Source organism: Oncorhynchus mykiss, chromosome 14, assembly GCF_013265735.2.
Source record: "Oncorhynchus mykiss isolate Arlee chromosome 14, USDA_OmykA_1.1, whole genome shotgun sequence".
In the NCBI taxonomy this organism is placed as follows: Eukaryota; Metazoa; Chordata; class Actinopteri; order Salmoniformes; family Salmonidae; genus Oncorhynchus; species Oncorhynchus mykiss.
In genome coordinates this window covers 27,616,823-27,633,984 of record NC_048578.1, presented here as the reverse complement: position 1 = coordinate 27,633,984, position 17,162 = coordinate 27,616,823, and positions in this window count along the sequence as shown.

The window sequence follows — 17,162 nt, the reverse complement described above, 5'->3', positions numbered from 1 at the left end:
AATGTAGAAAATAGCAATAATAAAGAACAACCCTTGAATGAGTAGGTGTTCTAAAACTTTTGACTGGTAGTGTAGCTAGCAAACTAGCCAACTTTAGCCAGTTAGCTTGGGTGCTTGGTTGGGACAAGCATGCATTGTCAGGCAAGCTGCAGAAGGACGAGAAGGCTACCGTTCCCCATCTTTCATCAGTGCAATTTTGACAGCCAACTAGCTGAAAAAGTTTGATAGGGTTTATCTAATGTTCCTTCATTAGACATAGCCCCATTCATTCTTTCCTTTACACGGATCAGTCGTCCTGGTCCCTTTGCAGAAAAACAGCCCCAAAGCATGATGTTTCTACCCCCATGCTTCACAGTAGGTATGGTGTTCTTTGGATGCAACTCAGCATTATTTGTCCTCCAAACACGACGAGTTGAGTTTTTACCAAAAAGTTATATTTTGGTTTCATCTGACCATATGACATTCTCCCAATCTTCTTCTGGATCATCCAAATGCTCTCTAGCAAACTTCAGACGGGCCTGGACATGTACTGGCTTAAGCAGGGGGACACGTCTGGCACTGCAGGATTTGAGTCCCTGGCGGCGTAGTGTGTTACTGATGGTAGGCTTTGTTACTTTGGTCCCAGCTCTCTGCAGGTCATTCACTAGATCCCCCCGTGTGGTTCTGGGATTTTTGCTCACTGTTCTTGTGATCATTTTGACCCCACGGGGTGAGATCTTGCGTGGAGCCCCAGATCGAGGGAGATTATCAGTGGTCTTGTATGCCTTCCATTTCCTAATAATTGCTCCCACAGTTGATTTCTTAAAACCAAGCTGCTTAACTATTGCAGATTCAGTCTTCCCAGCCTGGTGCAGGTCTACAACTTTGTTTCTGGTGTCCTTTGACAGCTCTTTGGTCTAGGCCATAGTGGAGTTTGGAGTGTGACTGTTTGAGGTTGTGGACAGGTGTCTTTTATACTGATAACAAGTTCAAACAGGTGCCATTAATACAGGTAACGAGTGGAGGACAGAGGAGCCTCCTAAAGAAGAAGTTACAGGTCTGTGAGAGCCTGTTTGTAGGTGACCAAATACTTATTTTCCACCATAATTTGCAAATAAATTCATTAAAAATCCTACAATGTGATTTTCTGGATTTTTTTTCTTCTCATTTTGTCTGTCATAGTTGAAGTGTACCTATGATGAAAATTACAGGCCTCTCTCTTCTTTTTAAGTCCGGCAACTTGCACAATTGGTGGCTGACTAAATATTTTTTTGCCCCACTGTATTTGCAGAAATTAATTTGGTGTATTTTGTTGCTTTTGGTGAATGCTTTCTAATGATCTAATGTCGTGCTGTTGTAACTGCCTGTAAACGCACAGTACAGTTCAAAGTGAATGATGGCAGACTCGTGTGGCAAATGGCTTGTTTGTATAAAGGCCTACTGTAGCTCTGATTGGCTATAGCGCACCGGTCTGTGTAGACTCCGGTCCTTGACAAAACAGATGTTCTTATTCGGTTGTAGTTACGGCAGTGTCTTAATTGTCCAAACACACGGTTGCTTTCCCACCCTATATTACTATAGAAGTTTCACAAATGGCCTTAGTTTACATCATTCCCAAACATTCTATGAATTTATGAAAACGTGAAAATGACCATATCTACAGTGGTCGCTTGTCAGAAACTGTTTTAAAAAGTGTCATTCTTCCTGGGGGTGTATATGAACAGATTTGAACAATAATTCATGTTGCTAAAATGCTTTCAGTTCCTTTAAAATGCAAAAATGTGTCACACACAAGTTAGTTATTTTATAAAAGATGGCTAACAACAGCAAACGCGCTCCAATAAATAACACAGTTCCACTCACCAGATGATGATAGTTTGAAAGTTAAGTTATTCTTGAAAAGGGAGAAGCTAACAAATTAGCAACAACATCTTCTTTGATAACACCTGCTGCAGCTGCTGCAAACTAACCGACAACAAAAGCTAGCTAGCTAGCTAGACAGTGGGAAAATTACTGCTCGCTATTGCGCAGTGACCTGTTGGCCTTCAATAAGGCAGAAGTTTCTATACGTTTTTGTAAAAACAACGGTCCCACCCATGAAGTCAAAATGTGATTGGTTGATTCCTCTGTCACTCCAAATTTTGCACTAATACAGTTGAATAGCAGATGCCTTTATCTAGCTTCTGATGACCTAGCTAACTAGATTAACTAGATTTATCTCCACAGAGATCAGCAGTGTTAACCCTTAACTTTCCAACAAAAAATGAAGGGATTAAATCAGAACATCTGTTACGCCCTGATCTGTTTCACCTGTCTTTTTGATTGTCTCCACCCACCTTCAGGTGTCACCTGTTTTCCTCAGTAGTCCCTGGGTATCTATACCTGTGTTCCCTGTTTGTCCGTTGCCAGTTCGTCTTGTCTGTCAAGTCAACCAGCGTGTTATTCCGTGCTGTCTGTTCCGTTCTTTTGCTAGTCCCCTCGGTTTTGACCCTTGCCTGCCTTGACTCTGAACCCGCCTGCCTGACCTGACCTCGAGCCTGCCTGCCACTCTGTACCTCCTGGACTCTGACCTTGTTATGATCTTTTGCCTGTCCACGACCATTCTCTTGCCTACCCCTTTGATTATAATAAATATCAGAGACTCGAACCATCTGCCTCCCATGTCTGCATCTGGGTCTCACCCTGTGTCCTTATAACATAATTGAAAATAATATTATAATTATTATTACAAAATATTATTATAATCATTACTGTATAAATCCTTAGCGTATTTTACAAATCTGAAGGTGTAGAAGGCCCATTGTTCCTCTCTGTGTTAGTAATGATTTGTAGAGTGGCTATTTTTCCTCAACATGCATTTTGTCACTATTCTAAATGTCTAAAGAATCCATATGTTGTTATGAAATATGAACACAGAAATACTGGACGTTTTCAACTCTTACTATGTATTGATTTGACAAAATTACAATCATAGGCTTGAATTGGACTCGCATTTTTATGGTTCTTTTATGGATCTTGACTCTGTTCCCCCCTTCTTGATCTTGACTCGGTCCACCTCGGTCTTGTTCTCCAGTCTCGGTCTTGACTCGGTCCCCCCCGTCTTGGTCTTGACTAGGTCCCCCCCAGTCTTGATCTTGACTCGGTCCCCCCCGTCTTGGTCTTGACTAGGTCCCCCCCAGTCTTGATCTTGACTAGGTCCACCTTGGTCTTGGTCTTGACTAGGTCCCCCCCAGTCTTGATCTTGACTCGGTCCCCCCCGTCTTGGTCTTGACTAGGTCCCCCCCAGTCTTGATCTTGACTAGGTCCACCTCGGTCTTGGTCTTGACTCAGACTCGATGTTCTCCAGTCTCGGTCTTGACTCGGTCCCCCCCGTCTTGGTCTTGACTAGGTCCCCCCCAGTCTTGGTCTTGACTCGGTCCCTCCCGGTCTTGGTCTTGACTCAGACTCGATGTTCTCCAGTCTTGGTCTTGAATTGGTCTCAAACATAACACTGGTGTGTGAGTGTGCATTGGTGTGAGGGGTTGTGCTGGTGTTGAGAATGTGTGTGTGTGTATTTGTGGGTGCGTGAGGGTTCGTTGGTTTTCAAATCAAATGTTTATTTGTCACATACACATGGTTAGCAGATGTTAATGCGAGTGTAGCGAAATGCTTGTATGTAGGTGTGTGTATGTGCAGTTGCTCTTGCTCTTGCTTTCATGAATATTTTTTTTCTGTGATAAAACTAAGATGGTCAATTACATTTATTTAATGATCTATGCTGTAAACTCTAACATTACAGAAGAGAGCGATATTCAGAATTTTCCCACGATTCAAGTCCAAAGTCAAAACTATTTAAATTCATATTCAGATAAAGTAACAATTGTGAAGCAACTCTGGTCCCTTAAATAAGTCTACCGCACAAAAATCTCCTTGAAAGTATTTTACTGAGACCATTTAATCGGTCCGTTACAGAGGGTGGAAATTATAGTCACCCACATATAAAGACCGTTGGTTTGGACATGGTCACGTGTGCGTGTAAAGGACGTCGCGCTGCTTGCTTAGCGAGTACCACTTCAACCCATACCTGGTGCGAACACAAGACCTCTGCCTCGCAAACACACGTGACCGTCCTCCCTCAAGATTCTTAGCCGATCACGACACCTCAAACGCTAGCTAATGAGGTGACGCAAGCGGGACACTTCAGGCTGAGTACTGTTTCAGTCAGTGGTTTATAATAACCGTGATGTGGTGTGTCTGATGCTGGAGTAAGTGTAGCCATGAAAAAGCTGTTGAATCTTCTTATGAAAAGGCAGAGAAAGAGAAAAAGCATGATTTAAATGTTCTTTAACTAGGCAAGTTGGTTAAGAACAAATTCTTATTTACAATGATGGCCTAGGAACAGTGGGTTAACTGCCTTGTTCAGGAGCAGTATCACAAACTTTTACCTTGTCAGCTCAGAGATTCGATCCAGCAACCTTTCAGTTACTGGCCCAAGGCTCTAACCACTAGGCTACCTGCCACCCCGAAATTATGAATCTCTATAAATAGCACATTTCTCGATAGCTAGGAGAGAGAGATGTGCTATTTATAGACACACGGTAAAAGTTTGCCATACTGCTCCATATATATATATATATATATGAGAAGAGTCCTGGTATTCAGAAGAGTTTGTGAGTGTTTGTGTACTGTAGTGTTTCTCTAAATTTGACATGACATTGGTCCCATGCCACACATTCACTATGAGGGTGTAGGACTGCTCAGAAGAGCCTTGGAACTGTTCCTCGCCAGAAACACTCCATCCTGAAACACACACAGCTACATTGATACACACTGTGTGTGTGTTAGTGAGGCCCACCAGGGGTGGGGGATTCCTGACCTTGTTAACCCACCTGAGGGATGCTTCAGCCTGGCCTCTGGTCACTAGTCCTCCATACCACCAAGGGTCCATGAGTGGGGAACAGCAACCGACCAAAATTGTTAGAATGCAAAATAGAAAGAAAAAAAATGCATTGTATCTAGAATCTAGATCCACCAACACTCTAGACCGCACACACCGGCCTTTAAACCTGTTTTTTAATGCTGTTCAATTCATAGGCACTGTATCTATGTTTTTTTTTTATGCCTGGTCATGCTTGATCGGAATTGTTGTGTTTTGTGTGTGGACCCTAAAAGAATGCAGCCATGGCCCAAATGTTTGCATACTGCAACAGTGCCATCTAGTGGCCAGTGACGCTAGTTACATGCAGTTTATCATTCTCATCATTAAAACTGTGTTTTTTTCGTAAAGGCTCTGCTGATGTAACTACTGATATAAAAAGAGTGTTTGATTGATTTATCCGCTCACCTTCCAAGTGCCTGGTTTTGTGTTGGGGGCATTTGAAGGAGGGTGAGAAGGAGGAGTAGGAGGTTTACTGGAGCTGTATCTGTTGGTAGAGAAAATATTCTCGTACAATATGTTAGGAGTATTGGCTTGATCTTCATCTCAATTCTTCTCCTCTAATTCTCACTCTGAATTTACTGAGTGAACTTGAACCAGTAAAAAGACAATTCCTTTCATTGTTGTCATCAAGACTGTCTTTCAATAGTAAAACTGAGAAGGGGAAGGAGCACTTTTAGACTGTTGAGGTACAGCCAAGGGGTTAATGGGAATGGAGAGGTCAAGGTTAGGTTACCCGTTAGAATAGTCTGGTGGCTTTGGGGCCTTTAGTTGAGGTGGCTTCACTATCGCGGGCTGGGGAGAGCTGAATGGACTGTCCTCTCCTGGACACTGTGGGTAGTCACCAAACAGACACAAGAAAGATAGAAGTTAGGCAACACATTGCATTCTCAACCTAGTCAATAGTAGCCATAATGGTGGCTATCTGTTCCTACCGAAGCTGACTTTTCTTTGTCTTTGCCAGGCAACTACAGTATATAGCATAATGGGTCTCCACACACTGACAATGCCTTTCTAATTGCCCCTTGGTTATTAATATTGAATTAAAAATACGACCTGAATAAACAGACTAGGAGACTAAATCAACAGGGCAACAGACAGTTGACAGATAGTAACTTGTAGGTGATGGTGAGGAGGTTGTTTCTTGGAGGGAGCAGACTGTCCAGGCTTCTTGCTTCGGTCAATCAGGGGGACAGAAGGGGCTGGGGGATAAGCATTTAAAGATGTTGCAGAGGTATGATCTGATAGGTTGTTTTAACTAAGGTACCATTGAATTAGATTAGGCCCATGTCCGTCCGTTCTAGTCATTTTAATTATATGGTTTTACCTACCTTAGTTGAATGCTACCTCATAGAATGCACTGATTGTCCCAGTATGTAGGAGTGTCGGCTAAATGACTCAAATGTAATCTGTCCTGATTTTCTGTCCTAATTTTACATCGGTGAGCTTGGTCTACCTCTAAACCAGGGTTTCCCAAACTCGGCCTGGGGCCCCCCCTGGGTGCACGTTTTGGTTTTTGCCCTAACACTACACAGCTGATTCACATAACCAACTCATCATCAAGCTTTGATTATTTAATCAGCTGTGTAGTGCTAGGGTAAAAACCAAAACGTGCACCCAGGGGGCCCCAGGACAGAGTTTGAGAAACCCTGCTCTAAACCACTATCCTCCTATTCCTTATTTTCATGGTGCTGATCACATCGGAATAGTCCTGCTTTTACAATAGAAACACAAGCAGCTAAAAGACAGACAGTGTGATCTCAGAGTACATGGTAAGAATGACAAAAAAGCCTGCAGCTTTGAATGGCCTCTGAGGGGAGGGGTCTAGCCTGGTTGTGGGAGGTTTGGCCAGCAAGAGAGAGTGACAGAGAGAGGGAGAGAGTTGGAAGCTAAATTAACAACGATTGATTTCAGAAAGAAAGGAGGGTAAGAGATGGACAGATTGTAACATGAAAGAAACGGTAGGGGTCTGATGCCACTAGATGGCACTGTTGCAGTATGCAAACATTTGGGCCATGGTTGCATTCTTCTTTTAGGGTCCACACACAAAACACTACAAAACCGACAAAGCACAACCAGGCACAACTGGTCTAGAGTGTTGGTGGATCTAGATTCTAGATACAATGTTTTTTTTCTTTCTATTTTGCATTCTAACAATTTTGGTCGGTTGCTGTTCCCCACCCATGGACATTGGGTGGTATGGAAGACTAGTGACCAGAGGCCAGGCTGAAGCATCTCTCAGATGGGTTAACAAGGTCAGGAATCCCCCTCCCCTGGTGGGCCTCACTAACACACACACACACACACACACACACACACACACACACACACACACACACACACACACACACACACACACACACACACACACACATTGTGTGTATCAATGTAGCTGTGTGTGTTTCAGGGTGGAGTTTTTCTGGTGTGAGTCAGTTCCAAGGCTCTTCTGAGCAATCCTACACCCTCATAGTGCTGAACCAAGGCAAGGTCTACAACATTCAGATACGTCACCAAGGCAACCCATAACACCTGGGCACTGGCCTCATGGGTAGCGAGGTAAACAAACAGCCTCCTCTCTGCTCCGTCAAGGGATCCCCTCACAAAAAAATAATTCTACTTCTTTTTTTAAATTATAATTGAACAGATAGTGAGAGAGAATGACAGTGGGAGGTCATGCCGGATGAAATGTTTTGCCAACACTGTGTCTCGGCGTCATTATCACTAGACCAGCCAGGGGAATTCAAGGGTTTTCAGCTTAGCATGCAAAGGCAATTAAACATTGGTCATCTAGTTAGCAGGCGCTTTTGTCTAAAGCAGCTTACAGTTTACAAACAGATCAGGGACTCGGGCTGTAGGGTTTATTGGCTGTGCACAGATAAACACCCATTTGGTGACTTGATGCCTTAATGGCCCAGTGTAGTCAAAAACAAGATGTTCCTGTGTTTTATATACATTTCCACAGTATGATATTGGAATAATATGTTGAAATTGTGAAAATGATGCCCTTTTAGTGTACGAGCTGTTTGAAAAGGCAACCTGAAATTTCAGCCTGTTTTTGTGGGATGGCGTTTTGGCTTCACCAGGCGGTAAATGAGTTAATAGACCATTGCAAATTTAAGGTAGAGTTCCAAACCTCTCTGCCAATAACAGCTATTTTTCAGTTTTCCCCTCCCCACTCAGACCACTCCCAGACAGTCCTAGCTAAATTCTTTCTTGAGGAATTGCTCTTCCAGCTGCAAAGTCACAATAATCTATATTTAAAAAATTCCTAAAAACAAAAATGTGCATTTTGGTCTTAATTTAAGGTTAGGGTTAGGCATTAGGGTTAGCAGTGTGGTTAGGGTTGAGGCTAGGGTTAGGTTTAACATCCAATTTTATGACTTTGTGGTTGTGCCAGCTAGTGAACACTCTGCAGAGTTCTTAACAATAAATGCCAACCTGCTAACACAAACAAACCAATGGCTCTTTCAAATCTATGCTGCTGCCTTGTTGCTGATGCAGAGTTTCCCAGGAGTGAAGGAGATGATAGACCACTACACACACCACTCTGACCAGAACCAGCAGTGCAGGAGACACAGTGTGTGTGTGTGTGTGTGTGTGTGTGTGTGTGTGCATGTTCTCAATGACTTACCTTGTTAAATAACGGACAAACAAATAAAAAAGGTGTACAAGGGAAGAGATATCTGAAATAATGAAGCTGGTAGGGAGAAGAGAAGGAACCAGATTTTTATTAGGTAGCCAAATAATCAAATCAAATGTTATTGGAGATGGAGATGTTATTGGAGTGGAGATGTTGTTTCCTACATTCACCACCTGGGGGCGGCCCGTCAGGAAGTCCAGGACCCAATTTCACAGGGCGGCGTTGAGACCCAGGGCCTCAAGCTTAATGATGAGCTTGGAGGGTACTATGGTGTTGAATGCTGAGCTATAGTCAATGAACAGCATTCTTACATAGGTATTCCTCTTGTCCAGATGGGATAGGGCAGTGTGCAGTGTGATGGCGATTGCATCGTCTGTGGACTTATTGGGGCGGTATGCAAATTGAAGTGGGTCTAGGGTGTCAGGTAAGGTGGAGGTGATATGATCCTTGACTAGTCTCTCAAAGCACTTCATGGCGACAGAAGCGAGTGCTACGGGGCGATAGTCATTTAGTTCAGTTACCTTTGCCTTCTTGGGTACAGGAACAATTGTGGCCATCTTGAAGGATGTGGGGACAGCAGACTGAGATAGGGAGAGATTGAATATGCTCTGAGGACGCGACTATGGATGCTGTCTGGGCCGGCAGCCTTGCGAGGGTTAACACGTTTAAATGTCTTACTCGGCCATAGAGAAGGAGAGCCCACAGTCCTTGGTAGAGGGCCGCGTCGGTGGCCCTGTATTATCCTCAAAGCAAGCAAAGAAGGTGTTTAGTTTGTCTGGCAGAAAGACGGTGTCTGTGACGTGGCTGGTTTTATTTTTGTAGTCCGTGATTGTCTGTAGACCCTGCCTCATACGTCTGAGCCGTTGAATTGCAACTCCACTTTGTCTCTATACTGACATTTCACTTGTTTGATTGCCTTGCAGAGGGAATAACTACACTGTTTGTATTCGGCCATATTCCCAGTCACCTTTCCAGGGTTAAATGCGGTTGTTCGCGCTTTCAGTTTTGCACGGTTACAACATCCAGTGGTTACAACATCTCCTATGCACTTCCTTATAAACTCACTCACCGAATCAGCGTATAAATCGATATTATTCTCTGAGGCTAACCAGAACATGTCCCAGTCTGCGTGATCAAAACAACCTTGAAGCGTGGATTCTGATTGTTCAGACCACTGTTGAATAGTTCTTATCTCGGGCACATCTTGTTTGAGTTTCTGCCTATAGGAAGGGAGGAGCAAAATGGAGTCATGGTCAGATTTGCCAAAAGGAGGGCGGGGAGGGCCTTGTATGCATCGTGGAAGTTAGTGTAGCAGTCATCCAGTGTTTTGCGAGCACGAGTATTACAATCAATATGCTGATAGAATATAGGTAGCCTTGTTCTCAAATTGGCTTTGTTAAAATCCCCAGCTACAATAAATGCATCATCGGGATATATGGTTTCCAATTTGCATAAAGTCCAGTGAAGTTCCTTGAGGGCCGTCGTGGTATCGGCTTGAGGGGGATATACACGGCTGTGACAATAACCGATGAGAATTCTCTTGGGAGATAATACAGTCGCATTTGATTGTGAGGAATTCTAGGTCAGGTGAACAAAAGGACTTGAGTTCCTATATGTTGTTGCAATTACACCATGAGTTGTTAATCATGAAACACACACCCCTGCCCTTCTTCTTCCTGGAGAGATGTTTATTTCTGTCGGCGCGATACGAATCCCGGTGGCTGTACCGACTCTGACAGCATACCCTGAGAGAGCCATGTTTCCGTGAAACAGAGTATGTTACAATCCCTGATGTCTCTCTGGAAAGCAGCCCTTGCCCTAATTTCGTCTACCTTGTTGTCTAGAGACTGGATCCACTTCGGGAAAGTCATATTCCTGGTCGTAGTGCTGGTAAATTGATGTCGCTCTGATATCCAAAAGTTCTTCCCGGCTGTATGTAATAACACTTAAGGTTTTCTGGGCTAACAATGTAAGAAATAATACATTAAAAAAACAAAATACTGCAAAGTTTCCTGAGGACTAGAAGCGAGGCGGCCCCTCTGTTGGCACCATCTTAAGCCAATTCACAATGGAGGGTTTATTTTCATGTTATAAGGTTAATGTTATGAAGCTGCATGTTGTAAGTTAAATGTAGTGTTGTACATATTATACTGGTCGTTTAAAATATTATACCTGTAATTTTTAAATTATGATCATTAAACTGAGAGAAAAATGTATTTGATTACAAGTGTGAATATGTCAATTGCTCTTTGCTAAGAAGCAATATTTGTTTATTTTGACCATTTTAATTAAAAACAATCACAGCAAGGTACTTAATTGTTACCCAGAAATAATTTGATATTGCAGTTTGACATTTATTGTCATGAATCTTTCCCTGGAGGCAGAACTGAGCGATATCCGCTAGAGCTAGATGGTCGAGCTGCAAAGTCCAACAAAAAACAAATGTTTTTACTTTTTGGTCTTAATGTAAGGTTAGGCATTTGGGTTAGTAGTGTGGTTAATGTTAGGTTTAAAATCAGATTTTATGGCTGTGCCAATGTAGCAGTGTGATGTTGTTCCCCTAGATTATACACCAAGTTGCACACAATGACCAATTCAAATAGGCCAGGTAAAGAGGGGATGTTAATAATTTGATAGTAATAATAATAATAATTCAGTGTATTTTTTTATTTAATTACAGCTGCATAGCTAATGTTTTCTTTGGTGTACAAACACTTTTTCACATCAATATTGTACATACATGTGATTGTAAAAGTTTTGTATATTTTGGTTTGGTCCATCGCGGGTTATCTGTATTTCCATTTCCATTCTCTTTTGCCTGACCTTCAGCTAGTGAGGTATGTTGTCCTTGGCTCCGAAATTGTTTAATATAAAACCTTCATAATGTTACACAATGTACTGTTATGCTACCATAAGTTTGTTACAATGCGGATAAACATAAAGATTTATGTTAACAAGTTTCACAAAGCTCGCTAACTAGGCTATCTATTGTAACTTGTGAGTACTTGGGACAGTGTTTGAGTGAGTGTTTAATGTGCTTGCGCAGGTGCCTGAAAGCTAGGACAGCTAGCAGACCTCCAGTTGTGGCAGCGTCCTAATTAAAAGTACACAACGCAGAACGAACCACGCTACACCAGCTAGTGACCACTCTGCAGAGGGAAAGATTCATGACAATGAATGCCAACACGTCATAAACAAACTAGTGGCCATTCTATGATTTATTTAACTAGGCAAGTCAGTTAAGAACAAATTCTTATTTTCAATGACGGCCTAGTGGATCCAGTGGGTTAACTGCCTGTTCAGGGGCAGAACGACAGATTTGTACCTTGTCAGCTAAGGGATTTGAACTTGCAACCTTTCGGTTACTAGTCCAAAGCTCTAACCACTAGGCTACCCTGCTGCTCCTTCCCAGGAGTTAAGGAGATGATAGACCACCACACACACACCCTCTGCTGCTCATAGACATGGAGAGAGGACCTGGAGCACAGAGCCAGTGCTGCCTGCCTCATTGAGAACACACACACCCTGTGTCTACTGCACTACTCTGACCATAACCAGCAGCACAGGAGACACAGTGTGTGTGTGTGTGTGTGTGTGTGGGGGGGGGGGGGGGGGGGGGGGGGGGTGTACAAAGTAGCTGGTATGGAGAAGAGAAAAGAGGGAACCAGATTTGTATTAGGTACAGTAGCCAATTCACAATGGAGGGTTTATTTTCATGTTATAATGTTAAATGTTATGAAGTTGCGTGTTGTAAGCTAAATGTAGTGAAGTTGTATATACGGGTCTTCACCTGTCATTTTTAGGTTGTAATCATTATTAACCTGAGAGAAAAATTGGTTTATTACAAGTGTGAATATGTGGACAATTGATGGTCCCTGTCCAGTTCTTTTGGCTCCATGCTTTCAACACACACACACACACACACACACACACACACACACACACACACACACACACACACACACACACACACACTTCCTCTCCTTCACCTTAATTTCCATTCCATTCTCCTCCATCTTCCTCATCTTCTCCCTCACTCCTCGGCATGAGGTCATGTTTGACCAGGTCACCCACCCCCTGTTCCACTCTATTCAGAGAGGCCATCATGACTGGGTGGCTGAAGTCACACGATCAGATCACACCGTCTCAGCTGTGCCCGCACTGAACAGAATAAAAAAAATATATTTTTTAAACACACTGTAAAATAAACGTGTCTATTTGACATAGCTGGCCTAGCTCTGTGCACTTTTTTAAAATAGGTTTAAATCAAAAGGACTGAGTCTACCAAAATGTAGGGCTTTTATTTAAGAACAGTTGATTTGTTGATTAGATGAACTGCATGTGGCATTGTAGGGCTAGAACAGCATGGATTGTCTGACAATTCCCTAGGTAGGGGAGGGTGTGGATTGTCTGACAGATCCCTAGGTAGGAGAGGGTGTGGATTGTCTGACAGTTCCCTAGGTAGGAGAAGTGTGGATTGTCTGACAGTTCCCTAGGTAGGAGAGGGTTGAGAACATGTAGTAGATAAAGGAGAGGGGTGAGAAACACTGTAGTAGATAAAGGAGAGGGTTGAGAAACACTGTAGTAGATAAAGGAGAGGGTTGAGAAACACTGTAGTAGATAAAGGAGAGGGTTGAGAAACACTGTAGTAGATAAAGGAGAGGGGTGAGAAACACTGTAGTAGATAAAGGAGAGGGGTGAGAAACACTGTAGTAGATAAAGGAGAGGGGTGAGAAACACTGTAGTTGATAAAGGAGAGGGGTGAGAAACAATGTAGTAGATAAAGGAGAGGGGTGAGAAACAATGTAGTAGATAAAGGAGAGGGGTGAGAAACACTGTAGTAGATAAAGGAGTGGGGTGAGAAACACTGTAGTAGATAAAGGAGAGGGGTGAGAAACACTGTAGTAGATAAAGGAGAGGGGTGAGAAACACTGTAGTAGATAAAGGAGAGGGGTGAGAAACACTGTAGTAGATAAAGGAGAGGGGTGAGAAACACTAGTGGTAGATAAATGAGAGAGTTGAGAAACACTGTAGTAGATAAAGGAGAGGGGTGAGAAACACTAGTGGTAGATAAATGAGAGAGTTGAGAAACACTGTAGTAGATAAAGGAGAGGGGTGAGAAACACTGTAGTAGATAAAGGAGAGGGTTGAGAAACACTAGTAGATAAATGAGAGAGTTGAGAAACACTGTAGTAGATAAATGAGAGAGTTGAGAAACACTGTAGTAGATAAATGAGAGAGTTGAGAAACACTGTAGTAGATAAAGGAGAGGGGTGAGAAACACTGTAGTAGATAAAGGAGAGGGTTGAGAAACACTAGTAGATAAAGGAGAGGGGTGAGAAACACTGTAGTAGATAAATGAGAGAGTTGAGAAACACTGTAGTAGATAAAGGAGAGGGTTGAGAAACACTGTAGTAGATAAAGGAGAGGGGTGAGAAACACTGTAGTAGATAAAGGAGAGGGGTGAGAAACACTAGTGGTAGATAAAGGAGAGGGGTGAGAAACACTGTAGTAGATAAAGGAGAGGGTTGAGTAACACTGTAGTAGATAAAGGAGAGGGTTGAGTAACACTGTAGTAGATAAAGGAGAGGGTTGAGAAACACTGTAGTAGATAAAGGAGAAGGTTGAGAAACACTGTAGTAGATAAGGGAGAGGGTTGAGAAAAACTGTAGTAGATAAAGGAGAGGGTTGAGAAAAACTGTAGTAGATAAAGGAGAAGGTTGAGAAACACTGTAGTAGATAAGGGAGAGGGGTGAGAAACACTGTAGTAGATAAAGGAGAGGGTTGAGAAACACTAGTAGATAAAGGAGAGAGTTGAGAAACACTGTAGTAGATAAAGGAGAGGAGTGAGAAACACTGTAGTAGACGAAGGAGAGGGTTGGGGAAGACTGTAGTAGATAAAGGAGAGAGTTGAGAAACACTGTAGTAGATAAAGGAGAGGGTTGAGAAACACTGTAGTAGATAAGGGAGAGGGATGAGAAACACTGTAGTAGATAAAGGAGTGAGTTGAGTAACACTGTAGTAAAGGAGAGGGTTGAGAAACACTGTAGTAGATAAAGGAGAAGGTTGAGAAACACTGTAGTAGATAAGGGAGAGGGATGAGAAACACTGTAGTAGATAAAGGAGAGGGTTGAGAAACACTGTAGTAGATAAAGGAGAGGGTTGAGAAACACTGTAGTAGATAAAGGAGAGAGTTGAGAAACACTGTAGTAGATAAAGGAGTGAGTTGAGTAACACTGTAGTGAAGGAGAGGGTTGAGAAACACTGTAGTAGATAAAGGAGAGGGTTGAGAAACACTGTATTAGATAAAGGAGTGAGTTGAGTAACACTGTAGTGAAGGAGAGGGTTGAGAAACACTGTAGTAGATAAAGGAGAGGGTTGAGAAACACTGTAGTAGATAAAGGAGAGGGTTGAGAAACACTGTATTAGATAAAGGAGTGAGTTGAGTAACACTGTAGTGAAGGAGAGGGTTGAGAAACACTGTAGTAGATAAAGGAGAGGGTTGAGAAACACTGTAGTAGATAAAGGAGAGGATTGAGAAACACTAGTAGATAAAGGAGTGTTGAGTAACACTGTAGTAGATAAAGGAGAGGGTTGAGAAACACTGTAGTCGATAAAGGAGAGGGTTGAGAAACACTGTAGTAGATAAAGGAGAGGGTTGAGAAACACTGTAGTAGATAAAGGAGAGGGTTGAGAAACACTGTAGTAGATAAAGGAGAGGGTTGAGAAACACTGTAGTAGATAAAGGAGAGGGTTGAGAAACACTGTAGTAGAAAAAGGAGAGGGTTGAGAAACACTGTAGTAGATAAAGGAGAGGGTTGAGAAACACTAGTAGATAAAGGAGAGGGTTGAGAAACACTGTAGTAGATAAAGGAGAGGGTTGAGAAACACTGTAGTAGATAAAGGAGAGGGTTGAGAAACACTGTAGTAGATAAAGGAGAGGGTTGAGAAACACTGTAGTAGATAAAGGAGAGGGTTGAGAAACACTGTAGTAGATAAAGGAGAGGGTTGAGAAACACTGTAGTAGATAAAGGAGAGGGTTGAGAAACACTGTATTAGATAAAGGAGTGAGTTGAGTAACACTGTAGTGAAGGAGAGGGTTGAGAAACACTGTAGTAGATAAAGGAGAGGGTTGAGAAACACTGTAGTAGATAAAGGAGAGGGTTGAGAAACACTGTATTAGATAAAGGAGTGAGTTGAGTAACACTGTAGTGAAGGAGAGGGTTGAGAAACACTGTAGTAGATAAAGGAGATGGTTGAGAAACACTAGTAGATAAATGAGAGGGTTGAGAAACACTGTAGTAGATAAAGGAGAGGGTTGAGAAACACTGTAGTAGATAAAGGAGAGGGTTGAGAAACACTAGTAGATAAAGGAGAGGGTTGAGAAACACTGTAGTAGATAAAGGAGAGGGGTGAGAAACACTAGTAGATAAAGGAGAGGGTTGAGAAACACTGTAGTAGATAAAGGAGAGTGGAGAAACACTGTAGTAGATAAAGGAGAGGGGTGAGAAACACTGTAGTAGATAAAGGAGAGGGGTGAGAAACACTGTAGTAGATAAAGGAGAGTGGAGAAACACTGTAGTAGATAAAGGAGAGGGTTGAGAAACACTGTAGTAGATAAAGGAGAGGGTTGAGAAACACAAGTAGATAAAGGAGAGAGTGGAGAAACAATGTTGTAGATAAAGGAGAGGGGTGATAAACACTGTAGTAGATAAAGGAGAGGGTTGAGAAACACTGTAGTAGATAAAGGAGAGGGTTGAGAAACACTGTAGTAGATAAATTAGAGGGTTGAGAAACACTGTAGTAGATAAAGGAGAGGGTTGAGAAACACTGTAGTAGATAAATTAGAGGGTTGAGAAACACTGTAGTAGATAAAGGAGAGGGTTGAGAAACACAAGTAGATAAAGGAGAGAGTGGAGAAACAATGTAGTAGATAAAGGAGAGGGTTGAGAAACACTGTAGTAGATAAAGGAGAGGATTGAGAAACACTAGTAGATAAAGGAGTGTTGAGTAACACTGTAGTAGATAAAGGAGAGGGTTGAGAAACACTGTAGTCGATAAAGGAGAGGGTTGAGAAACACTGTAGTAGATAAAGGAGAGGGTTGAGAAACACTGTAGTAGATAAAGGAGAGGGTTGAGAAACACTGTAGTAGATAAAGGAGAGGGTTGAGAAACACTGTAGTAGATAAAGGAGAGGGTTGAGAAACACTGTAGTAGATAAAGGAGAGGGGTGAGAAACAATGTAGTAGATAAAGGAGAGGGTTGAGAAACACTGTAGTAGATAAAGGAGAGGGGTGAGAAACACTGTAGTAGATAAAGGAGAGGGGTGAGAAACACTGTAGTAGATAAAGGAGAGGGGTGAGAAACACTGTAGTAGATAAAGGAGAGGGTTGAGAAACACTGTAGTAGATAAAGGAGAGGGTTGAGAAACACTGTAGTAGATAAAGGAGAGGGGTGAGAAACACTGTAGTAGATAAAGGAGAGGGTTGAGAAACACTGTAGTAGATAAAGGAGAGGGTTGAGAAACACTGTAGTAGATAAAGGAGAGGGTTGAGAAACACTGTAGTAGATAAAGGAGAGGGTTGAGAAACACTGTAGTAGATAAAGGAGAGGGTTGAGAAACACTGT